Consider the following 24255-nt stretch of genomic DNA (forward strand, 5'->3'; position numbering starts at 1 on the left):
TGTTTCCTCCACTACCTATACATGAAGGTGGCAGTTTAACAAATGCTTGCTCAATGAGTTCCGTCTGCTTCAAACATACTCCTCCCACATTATTTTAGCTATCAAATTCGAATCTTCAAAATTTATTTGAAATGTCCCCCTCTACCAGGGTGCAAAATCAACACACAAAAACCAGTTGTATCTCTATATGCCAGCAATGAACAATCCAAAAAAAATTAAGAAAATAATTCCATTTACCATAGCATCCAAAAGAATAATATACCTAGGAATCAATCTAGCTGAAGAGGCAAAAAAAATTTTTTTTTTTTTTTTTTTTTTTTTACACTGAAAACTACAAAACACGGCTGGCCAGAGTGCAGTAGTGTTTACAACTAACTGATCACAACCATTTACAGATTTATTTGTTTCTTCTCCACTCTCACTGCTTTACTTGACTAGCCTTAAAAAGGGAAAAAGGCCGGGCACGGTGGCTCACGCCTGTAATCCCAGCACTTCGGGAGGCCGAGGCGGGCGGATCACGAGGTCAGGAGATCGAGACCATCCTGGCAAACATGGTGAAACCCCGTCTCTACTAAAAATACAAAAAATTCGCTGGGTGTTGTGGTGGGCACCTGTAGTCAGTCTCAGCTACTCCGGAGGCTGAGGCAGGAGAATGGCGTGAACCCGGGAGGCGGAGCTTGCAGTGAGCCTAGAACGTGCGCCACGGCACTCCAGCCTGGGCAACAGAGCCAGACTCCATCTCAAAAAAAAAAGGGGGCGGGGGGGGAAGAGGCCAAGCACAGTGGCTCACACCTGTAATGTGAGCACTTTGGGAGGCCAATGCAAGTGGATCACCGGAAGTCAGGCGTTCAATACCAGCCTGGGCAACATGGTGAAATCCCATCTCTACTAAAAATACAAAAATTAGCTGGGCTTGGTGGTGTCCACCAGTGATCTCAGCTACTTGGGAGGCTGAGGCAGGAGAATCACTTGAACCTGGGAGGCAGAGGATGCAGTGAGCTGAGATCATGCCATTTGCACTCCAGCCTGGGTGACAGAGCGAGACTCAGTCTCAAAAAAAAAACAAAACAGAACAACGACAACAAAAATCCTACAAAACACTCCTAAAGGAAATAAAGACTTAAATAAATGGGAAATTATCCTCTGTTCATGCATTAGAAGACTTAATACTGCTAAAATGGTAATAATACCCAAAGTGATCTAAAGATTAAATGCAATTCCTATCAAAATTCCAATGGCCTTTTTAATAGAAATGGAGAGCCAACCAATCCTCAAATTCATATGAAAATATAAGAGGCCCTGAATAGTCAAAACAATATTGAAAAAGAAGAACAAAGTTGAAGGACTCATATTTCTTGCTTTCAAGATCTACTACAAAGCTATCATAATCAAAACAGTGTGGTACCAGCATAAAGACCCATATACAAATCAGTGGAATTTAATGCAGAGTCCAGAAATAGATTATCTATGGCAAACTAATTTTCAACAATGATGTCAAGAGTATTCAGTGGGGCAAGAATGGTCTATTCAACATGTGATGCTGAACAACAGGATATCCACATACAAAAAAATCAAATTGAACCCCCACCTCATTCTACATATAAAAAATTAATTCAAAATAGATCAACCACCAAAATGTAAAAACTAAAACCATAAAGTTCTTAGAAGAAAACACAGCAGGCCAAATCTTTATAACCTTGACTTGGCACTAAAAGCAAAAGCAAACAAAAATGGATAAATCGAACTTTATCAAAATTTAAAGTGTGTGTGCATCTATCTAGGGACATTATGAAGAAAACGAAAAGACAACATGCAGCATTGGAGAAAAATATAGGTATATCATAGTTGATAAGGGTCTAGTATCTAAAATAAAGAACTACTGCAACTCAGCAACATAAAGAGAAACCGATTAAAAAATGAGCAAAGGACTTGAACAGACATTTCTCCAGAGGATATACAAATGGCCAATAAGCACATGAAAGATGTCAACATCATTGGTCACTAGGGAAATTTAAATCAAAACTGCAATGAGATCACCACTTTACACTCCCTAGGATGGCTATATTACGATTTTTGAAAAAAATTGCTAATAACAAGTGTTGGTGAGGATGTAGCGAAATTAGAAACCTCATACATTGCTGAATATAAAATGGTGCAGCCGCTGTGGAAAACAGGGTGGCATTTCCTCAAGAAGTTAAACACAGAATTACCATACAACCCAGCAATTCCACTCCTGGGTATATACCCAAAAGTGTAGATAGAATAGTCAAACAAATACATGTACACACATTGACAGCTATTCAAAATAGCCAAAAGGTAGCAACAGCGAAAATGTCTATCAATGAATGAACAGGTAAGTAAATTGCGGTATATCCATACAATGGAATATTATTCAGACATAGTAAGGAATAAAGAACTGATATATGCTACAACATAAATGCACCTAGAAAATTTGTGCTAAGAAAAAGAAACAAGGTACAATAGAATATGATACTATTTATATGAAATATCCAGAATAGGTAAATTCATAGAGACAACATGCAGATTAGTGGTTGCCAGGCACTCCTGAAGGGAAAGTTGTAAGGAAAAACTGTTTAATGGATACTGAGTTTCCATTTGCCATAATAAAATGTTTATGAACTAGACAGAGGTGGTGGTTACAAAATGTTATGCATGTACTAAATTCCAATGAATTGTTTGCTTTAAAAAGGTTAATTCTATATTATTAACTCAACTTCACCTCAATTTTTTTAATATCCTCTTTGTCTCAGACTCCTTAATAGAGATTTATGCCCTCCTGTGCTGGCCTGCAAAAGGACAAATTCTTCTAATAAACACTGAGGTAATCACTCTACATTTTATTTGCATTTCAAATATACATACCCTGCCCTAAAATTTTACTTTGAATGTGGATTATTTCATCTTGCTTAATTCTGCAGTGCCTATCTCTCCCAGTTCCATCTTTGATAATTCTCTTTCTCTTCCTAGGCTCTAAGTTTTGCTGCAATCCCTTAGGAAAGAGAAACAGACACAAAAACTTTGACACAAATATTTTGAAGTTATCCCTACTCTGAATTAACTATAACAAATGCAGTATTTTTTATTTATAGAAGCCCACACTAATTAAGCTAATTTATAAGTAATCAGGTAAATTTTAGTACATTTTAAATGCCTCCAAAATCAAATCAGGATCAATGAGCAAATGAAAGAGCCTAACATAAAACTGTAGTAAACAGCAAGAAAATCGTTGATTTACCCCTTTTAGCCATATGTTTAGTTTTCAGACAAGCTAGTCATTATCTGAGAATTTAGCACATATTTTTCTGGTACATTTTAATGAAAATTCACTATTTATACCTTCATCACCTTTCAAGTTAGTGAAGTCCCAAGACAAAACAACACATAAATTAAATGCTATTCTACAAGTCTTAACTATGAATTTAATTAGCAGTACAAACAGAACCCTTATATTTAAAGGGTAGTTAATTACAGTACAGGAGATTTTAAAAGAGGTCATTGGAAGATTTTATGTTCATGGTTATTTCATCCCACCAAGAGAGTTTCTTGCAATACACCTGTTTAAAAGCCAGAGTTATCACAAAACCATTCATTTCCACATAAACAGAAGACTGCAATATAATCTGTCATTTAAAATGTTATTTGTAGGCCGGGTGTGGTGGCTCACGATTGTAATCCCAGCACTTTGGGAGGCTGAGGTGGGCAGATCACCTGACGTTAGCAGTTAGAGACCAGCCTGGCCAACATGGTGAAATCACATCTCTACTAAAAATACAAAAATTAGCCAGGCGTGGTGGCCCATGCCTGTAATCCCAGCTACTAGGGAGGCTGAGGCAGAAGAATTGTTTGAACCTGGGAGAAGGAGATTACAGTGAGCCAAGATCACACCACTGCACTCCAGCCTGGGTGACAGAGTGAGCAGAGATTCCATCTCAAAAAAAAAAAAAAGTTACTTGTAAAATACTGATCTCAGTGTGGCCTCTGGCCAAACACACTGCTTAATGGCAAAAGCTGTTTTTTTAAAAGGCCAAATTAAATTAAAAAATTAAGATAAAATTCTATGCCCAAATCCACCATTGCTAATAACTTTGCATTGTTAAATAAAATGACCCTGATATTAATCTGTTATCATTTTATAATACTAGCTTCTTCAAAACAAAACTGTCTCTACAGAGCAAACACTTACAATGAAAATTTTAGCTTTATGAAAATGATTGAGGGCCCAGCGCGGTGACTCATGCCTGTAATCCCAGCACTTTGGGTGGCCAAGGTGAGCAGATCAACAGCCTGACCAACATGGTGAAACCCTGTCTCTACTAAAAATACAAAAAAATTAGCCAGGCATGATTGTGGGTGCCTGTAATCCCAGCTACCCAGTAGGCTAAGGCAGGAGAATCACTTGAACCCAGGAGGCTCACTGCACTCCAGTCTGAGCAACAAGAACAAAACTCCGTCTCAAAAAGGAAAAAAAAGAAAGAAAGAAAAAAATTGAATAGAAAAAAATACATGTATGAAATCTTAATTCATTTTAGATGTTTACATATTCTAACTCTTTAAATGCGTAAAAATGAGGACATTTTGACATATATTATCTCCTACCATTATTCAAAAGAATATGTTGTCTTCAGCTTTCCCTAAAAATCTACTTTTACAGAACCCAGAACCAACCTGTTCCATTAATAGAGAAATCTGAAATAATCCAATTATATGTAAATACATTTCTAAATGTCCAAAATGGAATGCCAACACTTATGATGCTCAATCATTTATCTAAATGGGCTAAATATTTTAAGTCTATTCAGAGACAGTTTAACAGTGAAGTAGGGGGTTAACTGTAATCAGAAACCTAGTACTCCTTAAGAAGGATCAAGAGGAAATGGTAACTTTTGGAAAATCCCAAATATTTTAAACACAGGAACATATCTAGTTTTGACAAGCCGTATGGCCACGGTATAAATGCTTCCACATCTTCAGTAGCTGTTAAAACAAGCAGTTCTTTACAATTTTGACAGAGAACAGAATTCATTTCCTCTATACAGCTGCATTGTTTCAAAGTCCGTTAAACATCGGTGTGACAGGATTGATTTTTTTGGAGCATAGATATTTACTGTATTGCCCTAAAGGACCTAATTTTAAAATAAATAAGGAAAATATGTGTTTATGTGAGCAAAGGGGAGAACACAGAAAGGACAAGTCGAACAATAGAGGGAAAGTAAGAAAAAAGGATAATCAAAACCATACGTCTACATTAATGCATATAGACATATTTTGATGGACTTTTTAAAAACCTTTTTTCATATAGTATAAAATCAAGGCTCAGAACAATCCATCAAAGAATAATTGATAAATGAAAAGACAAGCCAAAAACTGGGAGAAAATACTCACAAGTCGCATATCTGATAAAGGACTTCTGATCAGAAAATATAAGGAACTCTCAAAACTCAATTAAAAAAAAGGTTTTTTTAACGTGCAAAAGATTTTAGCAGACTCTTCACCAAAAAAAGATATACAGATGGCAGATAAGCTCACAAAAGCATGCTCAATATCATTTGTCTTCAAGAAAATGAAAACTCACAATTACATATCCCACTATACACCTATCCGAATGGTTAAAAGAAGAAAAAACCTGACAATACCAAGTGCTGGTGAGGTTACACAGCAACTGAAATCCTTATATACTGCTGGTGGGAATGCACAATGGCATAGCTACTTTGAAAACTATTTGGCAGTTTCTTATAAAGTTTATGTTTAACAAGTTAAGTTTACAAGTAAATAAGCTTGCTGAGTACAGTGGCTCACACCTGAAATCCCAGCACCTTGGGAGGCCAAGGTGGGAGGACTGTTTAAGCCCAGGAGTTTGAGACCAGCCTGGGCAATATGGCAAAACCCTGCCTCTACAAAAAACACAAAAATTAGTCAGGTGTAGTGATGCATGCTTATAGTCCCAGCTACTTGAGAGGCTGAGGTGGGAGGATCACCTGAGCCTGGGGAGGTCGAGGCTACAGTTAGCTGTGATCCTTCCACTGCATTCCAGCCGGGCGACAGAGTAAGACTCTGTCTTTAAAAAAAAAAAAAAAAAAAAAAAAAAAAAGGGGGGGGCCTGGCATGGTGGCTCATGCCTGTAATCCCAGCACTTTGGGACGCCAAGGTGGGTGGATCACGAGGTCAGGAGATGGAGACCATCCTGGCTAACACGGTGAAACTCCATCTCTACTAAAAATACATAAAATTAGCCAGACATGGTGGCGGGCACCTGTAGTCCCAGCTACTCAGGCGGCTGAGGCAGAAGAATGGCGTGAACCCAGGAGGCAGAGCTTGCAGTAAGCAGAAATCACGCCACTGCACTCCAGCCTGGGTGACAGAGCTAGACGCCATCTCAAAAAGAAAAAAAAAAAAAAGTAAACAAGTTTAAACTTACCACACAACCTAGTAAGCCCACTCCTAGATATTTACCTATGTGAAATAAAAATTTATGTTCATCAATTTGTAGGCAAAAGTTTATAGCAGATTTATTCATAATTGCTAGAAACTGGAAACAACCCAAACGTCTTTTATATGTGAATAGGTAAACTGTGATACAACCATACTATGAAATACTATCAGCAATAAAAAGGAATAAACTACTCATACACCCAACAGCCAGACTCAAAAGACTGTAGGATTGTATTTACATGACATTTTAGATAAGGCAAAACTACAGAAAGAGAAAACAGATCAGTGGTTGCCAGGAACTGAGGGTAGGGTTGGCACTGACCAAAAAGAAGCAGAGTAAAATTTCTGACTATATACACTTGTCTACATACATTAGCCAAAACTTGCAGAATTACACATTTAAAGAGATGGATCTTACTGTATGTAAATTAATTTTTTTTTTAAAGCCCTCAATTGAAGGTCAAGAAGATGACGGCCATCCTCAGGAGTGTACGGGAAACAAAACCCCTCTTTATGCTATTATAAAACTGCTATTCCCACAACTTGAATGCTATATGCAGTACAGGTGGGATACAACAATGAAAAAAAAAACCCACAAATAGAGAAGACTCAAAGAATGGCAAAAAAAAAAAAAATACTGAAGAGAAAGATTGCTGCTTTATGGGACACAGTCTCCAGTTAGAAAGACAAGAACTGCAAGCAGATGTGACTAATGTCTCTACAACCAGAAAGAATATGGATAGAGGGAGCATTACCTTAGTTGTTAATCCCAACACCAAATAAAGGGGCTATGGCTTAAAACTTTTGAGTTTTACATTTAGGACTGAAAAAAAAAGGAAATGTCATATCTGAAAGCAAAGCTACAAAACTCATTCTTCAAATACAGTATGTGGAAAGTGGAGAAAAGGAAGAAAAGGTGTATGCAAAAAGCATAAAAAAAATTCCTTGGGGAAAATGTTTAGTCAACTGTTTAATTTGATGGTAACACCAGTTCTGACTTTTTCAGAAAAATGCAATGTTTTTGAAGACAAAATGTGGCAAACTGAAAACAGCAAGAAACATAGCGTCAAGGAACCTTGCAGAACTAAATCAGATGATGCGTAATGAAGTCTATTAATGGTGAAGTGTAAAAATGCTAATAACTGCTATTATTTTAGTGTACTCTGAGCTATGAAAGATGAATATGAGAATTCTTAAGCTAGTATGCTAATCCCACAGATGATTATGGTCACAGGGCATAAATGTAAGAGATAAGACTCAAAATCAAATGCATCTGACACAGTCTCTCTCGACCACTACATTATTCCATCTCCCAATACTTAAAAAAAAAAAAAAAAAAAACAAAACTAGCAAATTTCAGGAGCAAAGTAATATATTCAATAACCACCAGACCAGTTCTAAAAAGTAAAAAGGTTTTTGTTTTTGTTTTTGTTTTTGTTTTTCAGTCTGTGCACATCAGCATAGGAATTCTGTGGTAGAGATTACCATTTCTGTTCATCTACTCTGATGTGGTTCCAAGTGTTTCTGCAAGTCTAGGAGGGTCTTATTATAAGGGCCGAGTGATGTGGTTAAGAAATTTGGAAAAAATATATTCACTTCAATCCAATGAATTCTTATGAAGTGCCAACTCTTTAGAACATATATGTCTGGGCTCAGTGGCTCATGTCTGTAATCCCAACATTTTGGGAGGCCAAGGAGGGTGCATCACTTGAATTCAGGTGTTTGAGACCAGCCTGGCCAAAATGACGAAACCCCATCTCTACAAAAAAATACAAAAATTAGTTGGGCATGGTGGCGCACCTGTAGTCTCAGCTACTAGGGAGGCTGAGATGGGAAAATAGATTGAGCCTGCGAGGTCAAGGCTGCAGTGAGCCACGATCGCACCACTGCACTCCAGCCTAGGCGACAGAGCAAGACTCTGTCTCAAAAAAAAAATAATCCAAACAAACAAAAAAAAACAGGTATGACAACCATAAATAATATGCCCAGAGAAAGAAGTCCTATTCTCCTTAAAAACAAGGAATCCACATATAGCCAAATTTTTCTTCCTTCTCTGATTATCTATGTAGTCTCTAAATCATCTAATTCTGAACCAAATTATACAGCATACTACTCTTTTTCAGCCTAAGCTTCAAACAGACCATAGGTATTCTTTCAGGAGAAAATACTCTCATCTTATAAACTTCTAGAATGTTAATGATTAAAGCTCATATTTTCCTATGGTGCCCTTTTCCAATTACAGACATAAATGTTTTTAAAATGCCTTATAAGTGTTCCACACTAGAGACACCAATGTTCTTTCTGCCTATAAAAGCCATTGCCGGTGGCAGAAGAACAGAAAACATTGCTCTAAGTTTTCCTTCACAATGAAAAGGGAGAAAAAAAAAGGGAAAGAAATGAGTAAATACGACAATGAAAGAAGAGGATAAATTTTAAAACGGAGAAAGAAGATTATCACCCAGCAAAACCACAGGTGCAAGAGAGCCAGGCCCTTAACAATCACCAGCCCAACAAACACCTTCATTTTAATGATAGAAGGAAGAGACAGTGAGGGAAAATAATGAAATAAGCAAGAGATGAACGTAATTATTAAATCTGCACCTCATGCAACTCAGGGAAAAGAGCTTTAAACAAAAGCTAACAAAGCCATGAACATGTGCTTCTCTTACCAGCATTAAACACTGTTCATTCACTGCCTGGCCTCAAAAGCCACAAGACCAATTTTGGGCACCCAAGCCTGAATCTAGGCCAATTCCAAAGATCCCATGAGAGCCCTCCTATGACCACAAGGCTCTTGTGACCACATTCTAGGGGGAAAAGTAGCATCCCAAAAGTGAAGCATGTGGATTTGAGAAAAGGACACAGATTGGTGAAAGTATGTTCTCAACTGTTAAAAGAGGGGGGAAATACACAGAGCACACGTTCGCAAAGCTTTTCTAGCAGGCTCTGTACAGTATCTAATACAAATTATAAATCTAGGAAATAGTAATATGAAGGTTATTAAATGTTTCCATGTGAACTGGCTTTAATATGCCTTAGTCACGACTTGGTAAGACCAAAATATTTAATACTCAGGGGCTTTCGGGGGGAGAAGAGTTTTTATATATATATTTTTAATATGTATATGTTAATGTCATTTTTTAAATCTAAACCTCAAATTTACAGATTACATTTTTTGATATAAAAGGTTTTCTTTATTACTTTGGCTTTTTCCCTAAGAATTCGATTGAGAATTATATATCCATTGCCGGCAGAAGTTATTTATCTATAACATTCAGAAAACAAGCAAGAAAACCACTGTATAAAATTAAGCAGCCATTGGCTTTAAAAAAAAAAAAAAAAAAAGGTTACTTGGAAGCTTGGAGTGCTTATTGAATGCTTACTGTTCTAGAATTCTGATTTTAGGCAAAGATGGGATCTCAGAACTCCAGTAGCCACAACGCACACACTTTGGCAGTATATCATCCAAACTCTGACCTCGTAGCTCTGAAATACAACACACCGTTTACCCCTAGATGTGCTAAAGGTTCATAAAAGCAGAAGATTCATACAGAATAATAGTGGCCAATGAGGATACTCTCATCACCCACAGCAACCTGTTCCTGACACAGCACAGCAGAAATCTTCTACAGTTCTCCTAAAGGACGAATAGCAACCCGATCATGTCTGACTTTACATACGACCTTCAAAACACCCTACCAGGCCTTGGGGGAGGAAAAATTCTTGTTTTAGAAATAAATACAAGTTACTAGTAGCCCAGAGTTTCCTTTCAACCACAGCTATCTCCTTTAATACAAACTCCTAAGACTGTTCTCATTTCCTTCTATAATGCTGACCTTGTTTAAGCTTGCATTTCATGAAAAGACACTGAATACTGTTTTGAAATTAAATAAATTCAAAATAACAGCATTTGTGAGATTAACATGAAAACTTTTGTGCCAATTTCTGAAGCTCTGTGGGAATAATAGTGTTAAGTACTACTATTTTTTTCCTTTTTTCCTCAGGAGGTGGACTGCATTTCCAGATACAGTGAAAAGACTACCAACAGGGTAATAGTTACACCAATAACATATATAAATAGGACTGCTGAGAGTATAACATAGATTTTGGAGTTACTGCACAGAGGGACCAATAATCACAGTACTCCAGCTTTTAGTAAAAACCAGTTCACAGGTCCAAACAGTTTCAATTTAAATGTTTGATCATCCGTTTCCACGTATTAAGTAGAACTATTCAAAGTGTTTGAAAATTATCTTAGTAAAATAATTACATATCCAAGTGCTAAGGATTTTTAAAGCTATTTCTTCAAAAAGAATCAAAGTGAAAACCACCACAAAGACCCTACTAAAATAAAAATAACAGATAATAACACTTCTCCAAGCCATACCATGATTTCAAGATACTATTAATCAAAATCAACATTTCTATGACTCAGTATTCTCAACTATAAATGACAACCTTTTACAAATTATTTCTAGCCCTAAAATTCTATGACTTAATTCTGTGTCTTTTTTAGGGTTTCAATATGTGTAAAATACTGTTACATAGAAGTAGACACTGTAGGAATGAATTCAACACAGACTCAGAAGTAGAAGATGCAGGCTTCTCAGTAAATTTCCAAATGAAGACTAGGAAATGAGAGAAATAACTTAAGAGTTTAGAAATCTTAGAAGACAATGCAAAGTATAACAGCTTTTATACCCAAAGCGGCAACAATTTCAAAACCTGACATACGAGTGTGCTGGCTTGGTTTGGAAAGTTAAATGTGGCTTATTCTTCTACGCTGTAAAGCATATATAGGACATGGACAGAAAGAAAAAGAGTGTCACAAGTGCTGGCTAGAGACATCTGGCTCAAGTGCAAGGCCGCATAGGGAAATACTTGGAGGTGGGGCTGTAAAATACACTAGGCTGGCACTTTAACCAAGAGGCAATTTACAAGACATGGAAAAGTTGAGGGAGGAATGAAAGCAGAGTTTTAGAAAACTTAATCTCAAAGGGGAGTAACGGATGGATTATAGGTAAAAGACCAAAAAAGCAAAATGATGCACAATTAAATGAGGTACAGAAATACAGCCATTATCTAGTTTTTCAAGTCAAAATCTGCTACTGAGACCAAAGTAACTGGTTATCTGTATCAATGAAATTCACCAACTCTTCACTTTATTTTTCTTATAAAACAGCTTAAGTATAGTTTAGACTGTTTATTAAAACCTTTCACTGTATTTCTAAAGTGTCACATAACAAACTGTATTTATATAAAAATACACTTTAATTTAGAAAATAAGGACAGTATTATTGGTCCTAAGCCTTTCAAAAGGAAATTAATGCTGCTGCACAGTTTCATTAATTCTGTTGGGCCATAAGGGTGCCCTTTGGGTACTGACAGAAACCATTTATTGGTCAATGTAACCCCTCCCAAAACTGCACAACTTATTCTGTCACTCCCTGTGGGAAAGTCTGGCTACTTATGTACTCTGTAAATCTATTCTACAAAAACAAAATTAGCATCTCTGATATAATGGCTACTAAAATATTAAGTTATTAAATGTTTTCCAAAAATAACAGTAAAGTCTCAAAAAAAGAAAAAAAAATGGGATAATTCCATTTCTGTCCCATTAACTACTTCATTATACATTTACCCATTTCTTTAGAGTTAACAGTATGCCTAAAATAATAAACTTGAGCAACATTTTAAATGCTATGTGATTTTCTATCCATTATCAAAATGAACAGACTTCACTTGAAACTCAGTTCATTTTACACACTGACGTAGTCTAAAAAATATCACACAAATTCAATTTTGGTAACTCAAATAGTTTAAACATACGAAACATTTGGAAGATGTCCATTTAAGGAAGGCTGTAGTAAAATTGGTTCTTTTATAAAATTGAGACACCAATGTAAAGTGAATAAATATCTCTGATTAATCTGGCTTTCTAAGTTTGGATTTTAGATTTTCTTAAAGTGTATTCTTTTTAGATGGTGCTATAAAAACTGACTTACAATGAAATTACTCCCATCATAATAGACCAGAGAAATGTAATATATTGCAACTCAGTTTTCTGATTAGTGAGGCATAGACCCAATTATCCGCAATGAGTTTCACTGTGTCTTGCTCCCTGGCAGCATGAGGCAGCTTTAAAGATAGAGCAGAAGGCACACAATCTTTATCATCATCCTTCAATTTAGATCCTACTTCTGCCAATGATTAATTTGAGATATCACCAAGCAATCCAAATAGTCAATGTATGTGTTTTAGGGGGCTGACAGGGGATGCTATTACCTACTTCCTAGTAATACTGTCAGGTTTTCACAAGACAACCTGAGTCAAGCTCTGGGCACATAGTAGATTTTTCTGTCCCAGGCCCATTATACCTTCTGTGCTTGCCTAAGGAGTAAGACAAGAAGCTACAAAGTACTAAAGGCAGAATAGTGCCTCATTAATCGTTTTTTTTTCCTCAGGATTATAAGCTGAGTATTTTATTTTTTGAGACAGGGTTTCATTCTGTCGCCCAGGCTGGAGTGCAGTGGTGCAGCCTTAACCTTCTGGGCCCAAGCAATCCTCCAACCTTAGCCTCCAGAGGAGCTGAGACCACAGGGGTGTGCCACCACAAAGGGCTACTTTTTTATTTTTTTGTATGGGCAAGGTCTCGCCATCTTGCCTAGCTGGTCTCAAACTCCTGGGCTCAAAGCAATCCACCTGCCTCAGTCTCCCAAAGAGCTGGGATTACAGCTGTGAACCACCATGCCCAGCCTTTAAACTAAATATTTAAAAACACACAAAGAAAAGGCGAGAGCAATTAAGAGAAAACACACAAATGAAGAATATTATGTCCAAAAAATGTCAGGCTTCCTTCATGGAGCTCTCTAGAAATTATTTCCCACCTATATGAGAAAAGTATATTTTAAATAATAACAATCATGAAATAAAAACTTTTATTGTACTTCCATAAATACAAATCCTCTGTCAAAAAAAACTTACTTTTTCTTGACATATTTATTTCCTTTCCATCATGGGTTTGTGGCAGCTAAAAGGACTCAGGCAGTAGGAAAATCAGCACACTGGGTCCTATTTATTTACTCCACGTTCTTCCTAATGCCGTCATTTAAGTATGACTGTGTCTCAGCCATGACTGCTTCACCTGAATATATTCTAAGAATACTTCATATGCCATAAGATCAACTCTTCTGGAAAAAAAAATCTAAACCTATGTAAAAAAAATAATGAATTTAAGATGAACACATCTGTTTCCTCTACATATGTTATTTATTCCTTATTTCAAAAAAAAAAAATACTTTTGTGAACAGGTGAGAAAAGGAAAAAAAAGAGAAGGAAGCGAATATCCTAAGGAATAGAAGCCACAATTAGAAGAATGATAGAAAGAATATGCAGGTTACTAGTCAAACAATTAAAGAATATTTACCAGGAATAAATGGTGTGTGAATCAACTTCTTAGAATTCTAGACTAGTGATATAAAATTAAAGAAAACTCTAAGTAAACCCACATATCCTTTGTTGTGCTGGGCAATAATGATACATGTGTGTTTAAATTAAGCTACCTTAAAAAATAAAGGTAACCGGCCAGGCACGGTGGCTCACACCTGTAATCCCAGCACTTTGGGAGGCCAAGGCGGGTGGATCACGAGGTCAGGAGATCAAGACCATCCTGGCTAACACAGTGAAACCCCCATCTCTAATAAAAATACAAAAAATTAGCCGGGCATGGTGGCGGGTGCCTGTAGTCCCAGCTACTCGGGAGGCTGAGGCAGGAGAATGGCGTAAACCTGGGAGGCGGAGCTTGCAGTGAGCTGAGTTTGCACCACTGCACTCCAGCCTGGGTGACAGAGCGAGACTCAGTCTCAAAAAAATAAATAAATAAATAAATAAAAATAAAGGTAACCACAACAATGTAAATGTACACTTGAAAATGGTTAAGATAGTAAATTCTGAAATGTCTTTTTCTACCACAATAAAAAAATACAAAATAAAATAAAATAAAGGTAAGAATGGCACACAATAATCTAGAATTCTTATACTTAACACAGAGACATCAAATTTTTAAGATTTCTTATTTAACATATATAGCCTGATTTTACGGAAAAAAAGGACAAGCAATTTCACTTACAAAGATACTAAAAAGTTTTAAGTGATTTATAGATATTCCTAATATTCTGATAGAGGATATTTTACTATTGGCTAGCAATGAAAACTTTGATCTTATGAAAATGAATCTACAGTTTTGTTGTTTAACCACATAAACACAAATGTACTACATGTGGGCAAACAGTTCAGTCCCAAGAGGACATAAGAACACTACTGCAGCTTTTAAAATACACTTATAGCAACAGTTTCCTCAAAACTCTGATAAGAAAATTTCTTATCACTTCTAGCCTGCATCACAGGGATCTCTTAAGAGAGCTATTTTAAAAACTGTAAGTTTTTTAAAGTGCATTATTAGATAATATAACAAAGTAGGTTCATTTGATGTCTAATAAGTAAAACTCATTAGTTTAAAAACTAGCAAATATTCACAAATCTACACTGTGTATCTTTATAATTTTTTTAACTCTAAAGTATTAGGGAAAAAATGTTATTAGGCTAAAAATCATGTTAACCATAGATGGATTTGGGCAAGGAAAAGTGGAAAAGTTAGTGAGGTAGATACCGAATTAATGAAGAAAGAAAACAAGAATAAAACAAAAAGCCCAGACATAAAATACATTCATTTTGAAACCCTACAGACAAAAACCAAAAATTCCAAGCAGGTTTTAAAACATTATTTCTGGAAAACAGATTCTGTTCTAAAATTCTAAAAAAGCTCAAAGGTCATCCACTCATACAAAAATCACTACTAAAGCTCTCTTAGTTATTGGAGAAGAGGGAAAAAGAATATAACGCTTAGTACAGAAATTAGAATTTAATGCTTTAACATGTTCAGAAGTGCTGCGATTAGTTGGGGGTTATGGAAACTGAGCACGCATAGCCAGCTTCCAAAGAAGCAATTAACAAGCACAAACCAACCCCACCAACCCGAAATCCTACTCTTTTCAGAGAAGTGCCACAAATGCTCATTTTAAATCATTTTATGATTCAGCCTAGGTCATATTGTGTGGCTAGGAAGTAGGGGAACAGCAGAATTCATATACTTCTCAAAGGCACCCTTCCATCATTTAAATAAAGCATAGCTATACCAAAACTTATTTTTCATGAAATATACTGATATGTATAAATGTGTACAGTCTGGTATGTTTTAACACACAGGTAACAAATGTATACTATTACCACAATATGATGAACATTTCTACCATTCCAAAAAGTGCCCTCATCACCCCACCACATCCCAAGCAACCATTTGCCTGATTTCTACCACTACAGCTTACTTTGTCCTGTTCTCAAGATTTATATGAAAGGAAATATACAATATATGTCTTGGCTTCTTTATTTAGCATAATATTTTTGAGACTCATCCATATGGTGTTAGTTTATCACTAGTTTGTTCTTTTTTATTGCTAAATAGTATCCCATTGTATGAATAATACACTGTATTCAACCATTTACTCTACCCATGGACATTTGAGGTTTTATCCAGTTTGAGAATATTATCAATAAAGCTACTAGGAACATTCATGTAAAAAGTCTTTGTGGACATGTGCTTACATTCCTATAAGATTAATGTTTAGGAATATGGTATCTATACTTTAAACTTTACAAGACACTTTCTAAAAAACTGCGAACCTGTTTTCCAAAGAACACCTCAACCAGCAAAGAATGAGATCTAATTTGCTTCACAGTCTCCCCTGCACTTGGTATTCTCATATTTTTCTTAAAGTTTAGCTACCCCATCTTATTGTGGTTTTAATTTGCATTTCCCTGATGGTTTATGGTGTTGAATATCTTTTCCTGTACTTTCAATTTTTTGTGAAGCATCTGTCCAAGTCTTTTGAACATTTTAAAAATCGGGTTAAGTTATAAGAGTTCTTTACATATTCTAGATACAAGACTTTTGTGTTACAAATATTTTCTCCCAATATGTGGCTTACCTTTTCATTTTCTTAACAGCTTCTTTAGAACAGCAGACAGCTTTATTTTTTGTAAAATCCAATTTATCATTTTTTCTTTTACACTTAGTACTTCTTTGTGTTCTAAGAAATCCTTGCCTAACCAAAGTTGATATTATCTTGTGCTAAGTTTACTTTTAAAACTTTCATAGTTTTAGCTTTTCTATTTAAGCCTATGAGCCACTTCAAATTAATTTTTATGTATTTTATGAGAGAAAGGTCAAGTAGACAAGGTTCATTTTTTCCCATACCAATATCCAGTTGTTTTAACATCATTTGTTGACTAGAAAACAATTGACCGTATAACGTGGGTCTATTTGAGGGCTATATTCTGTTCCATTGATCTATATGTCTATTATTATGGCAAGACCACAATACTTTCATTCTTGGAGATTTTATAATAAATCTTGAAATTAGAGAGTGTAAAAGTTCCAACCTTATTCTTCATTTTCAAAACAAATTCTGGGTATCCTAAGTCTTTGCACTTCCATATGAATTTTACTCCCAGCCTGTCAATTTCTATAATTTTTCACTCACTGCTGAATGGGGGAAAAAAGTAGTGTGGAAAACAACACTGAAAATATAATCCCCTTGTCAAAATAGCATGAATTTAAAAATATATATATAAAATCCCATTTTCATTAAATCAAGCCTATATTGAAAGGGACACGCACTGGTCGGGTATGGTGGCTCACGCCTGTAATCCCACCACTTTAGAAGGCTGAGGTGGGCAGATCACCTGAGTTCAGGAGTTCGAGACCAGCCTGGCCAACATGGTGAAATCCTGTCTCTAATAAAAACACAAAAATTAGCCAGGCGTGGTGGCACATGCCTGTAATCTCAGCTACTCGGGAGGCTGAGACAGGAGATATTGCTTGAAGCCAGGTGGCAGAGGTTACAATGAGCTGAGATCACGCCACTGGGCAACAGGGCTAGACTCTGTCTCCAAAAAAAAAAAAAAAAAAAAAAAAAGAAACAGACACACATAAAAGAAAGTGAGGCCAGGTGCTGTGGCTCACGCCTGTAATCCCAACAACTTGGGAGGCCAAGGCAGGAGGATCACTTGAGCCCTTAAGTTCAAGACCAGCCTGGGAAACAAATCCAGACCCCATCTCTACGAAAAATTTAAAAATTAGCTGGGGCAGTGGTGCGCACCTATACTCCCAGCTATTCAGGAGGCTGAGGTGGGCAGATCTCTTGAGCACAGGAGGTTAAGGCTGCAGTGAGCTATGATCATGCTACTGCACTCTAGCCTGGGCAAACAGAGAAAGACGCTGTCACTTTAAAAAAAAAAAAAGAAAGAAAGAAAAGTGAAAGCATATATGCCAATACGTTAAAAAAAAGTCTTTCTAAAAGATGAGATTACAGAAAATTAAGTTTTCCTTTTTACTTATCTATATTTTCCAATGTTTCTTTAATAAACAATTTCATAAGGAAAACAATTATTTATAATAAACAAATCTACAGAATAACTTAAGTAGAAAAAAAGCTCAGTCACCCTACATCTGCATTTTTAACATCGCATATCATCCTTGTAAATGCAAAAAAAAGATATCAATAAACTGCAAACTATTAACTCTCATCGGGGGAGAGTGATTATTCCAAGAAGAATGAAGACTCACTTTTTATTTTATATACATCTATTAATGTTTGGTTGTTTTATTATAATGACCGTATTTTAGGTATTTAAGAAAAACTAAATATTCATCAATAAAAATAAAGTACTTGTGCATATGCATGTATGTGTGCTATTAGTTAAACTGATGCAATAATGAAAAGATCATCCTAGAGGAAGGCTACCCAACTCCGTATGCCAAAAATGCCAACTGTCTGTCACTTGAATTCTAAGTTGAAGAAAAGCCTTTGCTTGGCTAGAAATTTGCAGTGGCATCAGGTGAGATGGTTGTTTCAGGAGACTCAAAAAGGATTCATCATGTGTCCTTGGGAATCAGAAGGAAACAGAATATGCTATTTCAGTAACCCCCAAACATAGATAGAAATTAAAATTGAGGGCAAAAATAATGAGACTTAAAAGAAAAAGGCTGTATTTCAACACATTTGTAATTGTTAAATATACACATCTCAGGTCACTGTAATGTTGCTACTGGTGCTCAGTCCACATTTGTGATACTGATTCTAACTTCAATTGCTGATCAGAAAATCAAGGTGAACCTGGTTAGGGTTCCACAACCAGGGTCATTTTCAGACTTGCTCAAATGTCAGACTACCTTACCGAACAGCATGAAATGTCAATATCTCTAATTCCACCCGATGAACAAGAAACCTTTTAATAGCAGAAAATAAGACCATATTATATACATGAAGCATACAATTTTTTATGTTTATGAAAAAGATAGCACTGCTGAATTAAGCATGACTTTTCCTACTAATACCCATTTGCTCTTTTCACTTTAATTTTATCGCCTGACAACAGGAGTCACCGAAGACTTATGGAAAACTTATGAGAGAAGAACTATAATTTTATTCATTATTATTTTCTATGATTTGGAAAAATACTCTTCCATTCAACTTTAGTAGTAAAATACCTCAGTCCATAGGAACACTGTCTGAGAGTCGTTATTCCATAATACACCAATAATAAAGACGACATACATAAAAGCAGAAACAGGGCAGGAGGAGGAGAAGTATTTCCAAATACAAAATACAATGGCAATTTTACGATACTCACCAGAAGGCATATTATCACTTCCTATTTTAGGAATAAGTGTCCTCAAAATTTGAATAGGTCATTAGTCAGTCTCCTTCAGGGAGAGTAACTGATATTATCATATCTAACTTTTTTGAGTGCAACCATAGTAAAAAATACATTTTACACAGTGGCCCAGTACACACACACACACACAAACGTGTGTATGCACCTACCTTTATACTTGCCTAAACTCTGTGCAATGCAGTCTGAATTTTTCTATTATATTCTCTAGTTTTGTTTTGTTTTTAAGCTGGTTATAATCCACTAAAGTGATTTTAGGACACACTAGTTGATTGTGACCTTCAGTTTGAAAAATTCTATTACAGAACCAAGAGACCAGGATGTGAACAGATTTAACATCTTAGAATTCTGTTAGATTATTAAATAAGTGCAAATGCAACAGTATTTTAAAGGTCTATGGTTGAATGGTTTACTTTATTCTAAAATTTCCATAAAAGATAGACCAATAAAATTCAATTTTCATAGACAGGCAAAATCTACTGGCCTTAGCCCAGGGTAGCAGTGTTATAGACACAGACCAACACAACACTTATTTATTACTATTTCCTGTCAAGATCTTACTCAGGTGTATCTTTCACCTTCAGCCAGGCCGCTCAGGGCTGGCGCTAGGGAAGCTGCCTGAAAAAGTCAATCTCATAGTCACTGATGATGCCACAGCTCCGCTGGCCTATTCTTGACCCCTGGAGCAGCCCCCAAGCTTTACCTAACACATGATCATCAATCTAAATTTTGAAAAATATATATTGATTTTCCACAGATGACGATGATGGCTTTTTCTGTAGTAAATGTGCTTATACATTGTGTTTTTTTTCTATACACTAAGACTATGATGAACACAGAAATAAAAAAGTGCTTTATGTATTTATTTGCAGGACCTATTAATCAAAGCTCCCTTAATGAGTCAAAAACCAAAATGAAAAAAATGAACGAAATATCTCTACTAATTCTTATATCATGGATCATATATACTCCTAAAATCCTGATTACATGGAAACTTTTTTAAAAAACTTTTATTTCCTATCCATTAGAAATCTCCGTATGTGTCAACTTGACAAGAAAAAAAAACTCAACAATTCTAACACATTTATATTTCCTCAAAATAATTAGAAAAGGAATAGTACCTTATAAATTTAAGAATAAATAAAAATTTAGTATTTAGTACATTACGTTTTTTAGTATCCAAAGTATGTTACAAAGGATTAAATCTTTTAACATTCTGTCTTTAATCAGTTTGGCAATTCTGAGCCATCTTTCTAAGCAAAATAGGTTGAACAGCTTTAAAAAAAAATCCTTTATCACATCAAAATGTGATTTGAAATCACATTTTTCAAATCAAACCGTCTTTTATGCTACTGCCTGATGATCTGGAATTTTTAGTCTAGAATTCCAGGCATTGAATTAAAAAGAATGTTTCCCATTTCCATAGCACTGAAAATGGAAATATGTAAATTAGTTCATGGGCAGAATCATTAATTTAGATAAAAAGTAAAAACACATTAATTGAGCACCAAAAATGTGACAGTTCTTCCACAAAATCTAAAATAAGACAGCTGCTACCACTGGAGCTTATAAATCTAAATTAAATGGGCAAAAAAGCACAGGATTTTAATTATTTTTGTTTCCCAAGGAAATGACAAGTCTGATAGTCAGTACTCCAGTCTTTAACAATGATAACTCTAACTCTGATTTCCATAGACTGATATTGGCCTAATTATCAGTGCCAAAATCAGTTTGGGTTTGAGAAGGAGGCAGAAAATTTCACCCAAGTTGGAACCATGAGACTGCAAGTAAAATGGACTAATTCCCTCCAGTTACTTATTTCCTGGAAGACTAAGGTCAGTAACATAGGCTTGAGAGATATCGCTTACACAGCATATAAACCACCTTGAATAAAACAGCCACAAACTGACCTGGAGCAGTGGCTCACACCTAGAATTCTTTGGGAGGCCCCACGTGGGAGGACTGCATGAAGCCAGGAGTCTGAGACCAGCCTGGCAACATAGTGAGACCCCATCGCCATAAAAATAATTTTAAAATAAAAAAGAAAACATTATTTTAAATCTTTTATATATTACAAAAAATATTTTTGAATGTTGAAAATCTGACAGATGTTTGGCTCTAAATTGAGGGAAGTAGAGTCATAGGTAAAAATGGGAAGGAACGCCTAACCCAACGCCATTATAAAGTAGGAGATCCCCGCATGTTTCTTCACAGATGGCTGAAGAAGTATGCAAAATGCAGGGAAGGGGTCCATTTTTTCAAGGGAGATGGTTTGTAGCTTTGGTAGATTTTCAAACGGGTCTAGCAACTCCAAATATAGTTTCATTGATTTCTTACCACAATCTTATGGTGTATTAATTCAAAAATGAGAAAACTGAAGCTCAATGTATTTGAAAAGCTTTCCCAAGGCCAATAATCTGTAAAACAACAGCAAATGAGAATGCAAGTTATTCGAGTTCCAAAGTCCCTGCACTTGTAGGCTATGCTAAAAAAAGACAACATAAAATGAAGAAATGTTATTCAATCAACTCTGCTAAAAGCAGCCTGATGATGCTGACTAGTAATTGTGAACACATATATAACTTTAACTATGTACCAGGCACTGTTGTCAGTGCCTCACTTAATCCTCACAGCAATAGAACCAAATCGCAGACACCATGATGATGATTCCACATAGCTCCTAAGAGGCACGGCTGGGTTTCAAACCCAGGCAGCCTGGCTCCTCAGCCATACCCTTAATCTCTATGCTTGATGCCTTCCTCTCCTGAAGACAAGCAGTTAAAGGATCAGGGTAGAAAATGTGGGAAGAAGTCTATCACAAGATAAATCTCTTAATGTTTTAAGCAGCACTTTACAAAATAAATATTATATGCTAATTTTTCCTTATTTTAGCTAAAATTTAACACCATGTAAGCCTAAATTATCAAAAATACTTACAATGATTTTCTGCTTTCTAAAAGATCTGGGTAAACTCAAAACATTATACCCACCCTCCAATCTAGGAAAGCTTCTATTGTCCTTCCACTTCAACTCATTTATTTTGATAAGTACAGGAGAAACCCTATGTTTTAGAAATATTTGTTAAACATACATAGCACATGACAGGGGGAGAATCAAACCTTTCAAGATCCCTAATAAAGATTTAATATCATGTGGTTTCATACAATCTTTTCAGTTCCCTAGCAAGACTTCTGCCTTTTCCACGAATTGGTCCAGACAAATGCATTGCTGTGTGATGGAGGCATCGGACTGCCTGTCCTCCACATATCAGCAGTTCATGTTGTCACTGACATTTTATTTCTTTCTGCCACCATTTTATTTTATCAAAGACAGTATCTGGGAAAAACGAACTGCATTTACTGGTTATACAAAGCACACCCAAAGAGAAAAAAGTCATCTTTGTGCCCATTAAATATTTTAATATATTACATATTAAGATAAGTAGCTATAGAAGAAGCAGGATTGAGATTTTTTTAAAAATTTAAAATATATATATTAGTAGCAAAAACCGAGTAACTTGTCCTTATCCTATACATAAAACTTTGAGCAACTAAACTTCTGCTTCTATCAATTGTTTCTGTATCGTGCTTTAACTACCAGTTTGCATCAACTAAAACTCATACAAAAATGACCCATGGCTGATTATAAACTGAAATGCTGTTTTCTCACATTAAATTTCCCACTGAAGGATATAAAGGTGTCAATGAGTATGAAGTTTATAAATAACTCACTCTAAGGCTCAAAAAAAAAAGGCAGTCGGATTAGTTCTAAGTGCTCTGAATATGCAAACATGAGTACTTAACATACAGCTTAAGCCTTCTATAAATAAGACAGGAAACAAGTGTCAAGCAGGTTCTTAATGTAAAAGGAAAGAAAGAAAATAAATATCAGTAATGCCATAAGTCAACTTCAGCCTAAAGACTGAATAATTAATTATATGTACAAGTTCTAAAATTACATTTCATTCTGTTTCATTTAGTAGAGCTGCATGAATTACTTTCCATTTACCTATGCACTTCATAATACCTTTTTAAGATGAGATCCTATTAGGTTTCAGAACTCATTTTTAGGGCAAACCTAATTCTCTGTCAAGGCAAATTCTTAATTCATACTCCCCACTTGCACAGTGCCACACTCACTCACTCACACACACATACTTTAAATCCCAAATGACACTGAACACAAATAACAAGACTCATGTTCCCAAGAATTCCACTTTCTACTAATTTTTTCATTCACTCAACAAACTGCTTAGCATTTACATTGTTTCAGACACTGTGCAAGGCAAAAAAGATTTCTGCTGTCACAGAGCTTAGAACTGTGTGTGTTTATTAATGTTTCTCTCCCCTAGACTATATGCCTGTTACTGGTATTCATTCTGTACAGTGCTCATTCTCTAAGCCTAATTGCAATATTATTACTCCACCACAAAACAAAAATTTTCAAAGACTATACAGCCCAAAATTTTGTTCGAGTGAGCATTTGTTAATTCATATATACCACACGAAATTTTCTTCTTTAAAAAAGAAAAAAAGGCCTGTCGCCGTTGTTCCCGTCTGTAATCCCAGCACTTTGGGAGGCCAAGTTTGGCAGATGACTTGAGTTCAGGAGTTCAAGATCAGTTTGGGCAACAAGGCAAAAACCCACCTCTACAAAAAATATAAAAAATTAACCAGGTGTGGTGGTGCCTGCCTGTGGTCCCGACTACTTGGGATGAGGCAAGAGGATCACCTGAGTCCAGGAGGTTGAGTTGCAGTGAGTGGAGATGGCACCACCACACTCCACCCTGGGCAACTGAGCAAGACACTGTCTCAAAAAAAAAAAAAAAATGCCTATAGGATGAAAACATGTATCTGGGACTTGCCTCAAAACAGATGGGGGAGTAATAGATAAAGGTATAGATGACTGGTTCGTGGGCGTTCATTACATTATTATTATTAAACTTTTCCATAGTAATTTTTTGTAACCATTTGTAAAGGGATATTTTGCCAATACCAAAAACTTTAACTTTTA

At 35.8% G+C, this 24255-nt stretch overlaps 1 protein-coding gene across 27 annotated transcripts in view; it reads right to left on the reverse strand.

The window, feature by feature from the left end:
• The window catches only part of NCOA2 (nuclear receptor coactivator 2), a 296302-nt gene that overhangs the window by 247435 nt on the left and 24612 nt on the right, over positions 1-24255 (reverse strand). The gene's annotated exons all lie outside the window — the stretch shown is intronic.

The sequence above is a fragment of the Pongo pygmaeus genome, chromosome 7, assembly GCF_028885625.2.
Source record: "Pongo pygmaeus isolate AG05252 chromosome 7, NHGRI_mPonPyg2-v2.0_pri, whole genome shotgun sequence".
Classification (NCBI taxonomy): domain Eukaryota; kingdom Metazoa; phylum Chordata; class Mammalia; order Primates; family Hominidae; genus Pongo; species Pongo pygmaeus.